We start from the raw sequence: 4,215 nt of genomic DNA, 5'->3' as shown, positions 1-4,215 counted from the left end.
CACACACACACACACACACACACACACACACGGCCTCTTGGCAGGACTTGCAGCCACCCTAAGGCTCGAAGCTTAAAGAAGGGGAGAGGAAGCACTCTGGCGCCAGATTTTTGCCCAGCTCACCTCCACTACGGAACCCCATACCTAGTGTTCACTCCACCGTGTCCCCCAGTGTCCCCACCCCAGCTGGTGTCCTCCAGCCTCCACCTGCTGACCACATCCACAGCAGGGGCAGGAGACAGTCCACTTTAAAGCAGTTTTGTGCTTTCGTGCAGAATGCTCTATGGTGGAATTGATGGAGACCACTCAATTTGGAAGTTCCCCAGCAAGCAAACTATCAGGCCAACTGCCCATCCCTCCTCTGCCCCCACAGCTGTCTGTGAGTGGTCCTTCCTCCAGCCCCACCCCCACCCAGGTGCCTTCCTCCCCAGGGGCCTCATAGAGGCAGCCACCCAGGCCTCCAGTCCAGGGACTGCAAGAGGAAGGAGGCCGGCCAGCCGCTCACCACTTGCAAAGTGCTTCCTCTCTGTGGGCCGTCCACAACCCCCGCCCCATCTCACCCTGCCACTGAGCTTCTCTGCTGGGTGCTCTGATAAAGCGGTTCTTAACAGTGTGGGAGGCAGAGCACAGAGGTCACTAGGCCCTAGGGAAGGGAGGTGGGGGTCCCACAGCACGCGTGCTTCCTGCTCGGCAGAAAGCATGAAGTCGGAAGTGGTCTGCTGTGTTGTGACAGAAAATGTCCAGCCAGTTGCCCCAGGGTTTTCCCTGTGAACATGGCTTGTGAAACAGACGTTCTACTTTCCCATCTTCCCCTTCACGTCCAGCTCCCAGTGCTACTTGCTACCCGTTCCCAGCGAGTCTTACTGTCTGACCATGAGGGACCGGGCCATTGTCAGGCACCCAACGGAGGAGGGAGTCCAGAGGCCCCCCTGCCCTCGAATGTATGTGTGGTCACCGAGAGGGCCTACTGGGTCACCACTGTCATCAGCCAGGGGCCCTCTGAACCGCACTGGCAGCAGAGGCAGATACAGGCAGTGCTGGGACCTCGGACAAGGCACAGTCACATCACCAGCACAGAGGAACCCCCGTCCGACCCCAGTCTGAGGGAGAGCCCGTGATGTCTTGGCTGCCAAGGGCAGATAGTTGTATGGCAACCGGTACTGCACAGCTGTCTTTCCAGCTCGAGGGCACTAGGCTGCCGGGGGCCCTCACAGAAGGGAGCTGGCTCACCCCCAGCAGAAGCCTGGCTGGGCCCTGACCCCCTGGGCTTGATGAACCCGCCCTGCCCTGTGAGGCCTGTCATCTGATCCCCATCCCAGTAACCGCCAGCTCTGGGTTGAGAATCTGAGTGTGCAGGCCATGGGTGGTAGGGTGAACTGACCTGGCCAGCCCGGGAGCCCGCCCATCCCATTGACACGCCATCATCACCAGCCCCACCGCCTGGCACCAGCCCCATACACAAAAGACTCCCTGCCGCCAGGACTAGCTTGATGGGTGGCAAGGTGACAGGATCACTGTCACTCTACTTGAAAGGGCCTGAGAAGCCCCGTGGAGACACCAGTGAATATCCTGGGTCCCCAGGCAATCTCCAAGTGGGAAGTGACAGTAGCGTGCCCAACCCTCCCACAGTATATCTTGTCCCCAACAAAAGAGGAGCTGAGGAGCAGGACCTGGGGGAGGTCCTTCCAGACTTCCCAGGAGGCCTTGGGCAAAGGGAGGGGGCACCTTAGAGGCACTTTATGCCTTGAGGGCAGAGCGAAGAGGCCACAGGACTTTGGAGCCCACAAGGAAGGGTGGTATGGTGCTGCCCCAGGCCTCCTGCAGAGCCCGCTCACTTCTAAGCACCACTGGTGACAACCAGGAACTCAGGTGAGAGCAGCCCTGCTCCAAGGCAAGCTCAGTCCCCATTTCACAACTGGGGTGTGTGTATGTGTGGTGGTGTCAGACCCCAATCTCATGGGGCTGCTCTACAGACTCCCACAGACCTCATGGAAGCATGGCACTTCCCCAGCCACGTCCTACCGCCATTCTCCATCACACAGCGTGGGAGACAGAAACCAAACTGCAAACAGCTCACTGAGACCTGCAGAGTCTCAAACTGACAGTGACTATGCAGAAAAAGGGAATACTCACCAGGAAGGTGCCCTGGCCACCAGCCCGCGCTGGCCCTCCTATCATGGGCCCCTGGCTCCAGATCCTACGGGCTTCATCCCCACTTGGCTACTGGAGATCATTGCTTCCCTGAGCTTCCAGACACAATTGCCCCAGGGGCCCAAGCAGCCCACTTCTCACCTGCACCCTCCTTAACCCAGTGGTTCCTTTGGGGACGTGCCCACTTGTTCCTGGGGCCCCAAACCCTGTTCTCTCCAACAATCCCCCCCACACACACACACATACACACACCACAAACAAACCAGTAGCACTGACAGCCTCTGAACAACTTACAGCCCCTGCATGGCCGGCAGTCGAGGGGTCTGCACTCCTAGACTCTAATCTGAGCTCCATCCAAAGCAACTCAGTTGAGCTGGCTGTCATTTTCTCATGCCCATTACAAGGAGGCAAGGCTACTGAAACAACTGTGCCTGCCTCTAGTGACAATAGGACACAAGGACACCCGGGTTTCCTGGCAGCCCCTCCAATTGCAGGTACATCCAGGACTGCTGCCAACCTGCAGCCCGGCTACTCCCAGGCTCTCCACTCCCAGGCCTCGGGGCTCAGAGCCAGCAGCTTCCCAGGGAATCTGGGAGCTGAGTTGTAGATCTGAGGGCTGAAGATAGTGCTGCAATGCACCCTCTGAGGTATTGACTAAGGAGTAAGTCAGACAGGGGCAAAGGGGATCCCACCAGGCCTGGGCTGCCGGGGGCAGGGGTAGAAGTGAAGGTGGCCTTGTATGCTGCCTGGTGCTGCCCGGTTCCCCTTCCTCCTCTGATATCCCTGCCCACCTGCTGGGCTGAGGGGTGTGTGCAATCTATGAAGCTGAGGGGCGCCTCACCCATAGGGATACATAGACACTCACGCAGAGGTGCCACGCAGAACATCCTTGCTGACTGAGGCAAGTGTGGGGGTGGGGTGCCGCTATGATGATCCCAGAAAGAGTTCTAGACCAAGAAATACAGCGCCGGTGTCCTCACAATGTCCTGGCAGCAACACATACTCTCACACTTGGCATCTCAGCAACCAACACCCCAGACACAAAGCTGGGGTTCTAGCCTGCTCTGCTCAAGGCATCTCGCCCCACCTCACCTGCCTTGGAATCCACCCCACCCTGCATTCAGGTGTTGCCCTCCGCCCCCCAGAACATATACCACTATCCTTGTACACACCGCTGCTCACCCAGAGCTGGGGCTGTAAAGGAGCTGGCACTGGAGCCCCAACACTAGTGGACTAGACCAAGTGCCTTTGACTGAGCAGTATCTGGAGCACCCGGGAGGGTGTGGAGGGTGGTCACATGGCTCCCTGTGAGCTGGCGCCTTCTGTAGGCTGCAGGGTGATGGCCCTTCCAGGGTTGGATGCCTACTCCCTACAGGCAGCAGTGAGGTGTTTCTCCACTGGTTTACCAGGTGCTCAAGCCCCTTAATCCAGGTGGGGATGCAGGCACATACTCAGGGGGGGTCAGGAGAGACTGAAAAAACAAGCAAACAAACCCCCAAATTCACTGCTGTCGAGTCAATGCCGACTCAGAGCAACCCTACAGGGCAAGGTACAACTGGCCCTTTGATTTAACTCTTTACAAGATTAGAAAGCCCTTGTTTCTCCCATGGAAAAGCTGGTGGTTTCAAACTGTTGATTTTGCGGCTAGCAGATCAACACGTAACCACCAGGCCTCCTGGGCTCTTCAGGAGAGACTCTTCACTGGAAAAGGACATCAGGCTGGAGAAGCTGCGGCTAAAGGAGGAGGCAGCTGGCTTCCCAGAGCTGGCGATGTGTGCACCCAGGCATCGCAGCCATCCTGCTGAGCTGAGGGGCGAACCCGGGAGGGAGCCAGGCAGCACTCACAGGGCTTACTTTCTCACCCTGCTAGGGCCCTCGGGGGAGGTTGGCTATAGGCCAGCACACGAAATATGACCTGAACTAAGGGCTATGAGGAAGATGAGCAGTGTGATGGGCTGGAGCAAGATTTCCCTCTTAATGGTGGCTAGGAGAGTGGTTATCATGGCCCCGTAAGGCGGCTGGCTTATCATGGACCGAGAGCATGGCCCATGAAACACCTTGCCA

The sequence above is a fragment of the Echinops telfairi genome, unplaced genomic scaffold, assembly GCF_000313985.2.
Source record: "Echinops telfairi isolate 266 unplaced genomic scaffold, ASM31398v2 ScPeMD7_30;HRSCAF=105, whole genome shotgun sequence".
NCBI classification, from domain to species: Eukaryota; Metazoa; Chordata; class Mammalia; order Afrosoricida; family Tenrecidae; genus Echinops; species Echinops telfairi.
Note: the sequence above shows the minus strand (reverse complement) of the source record.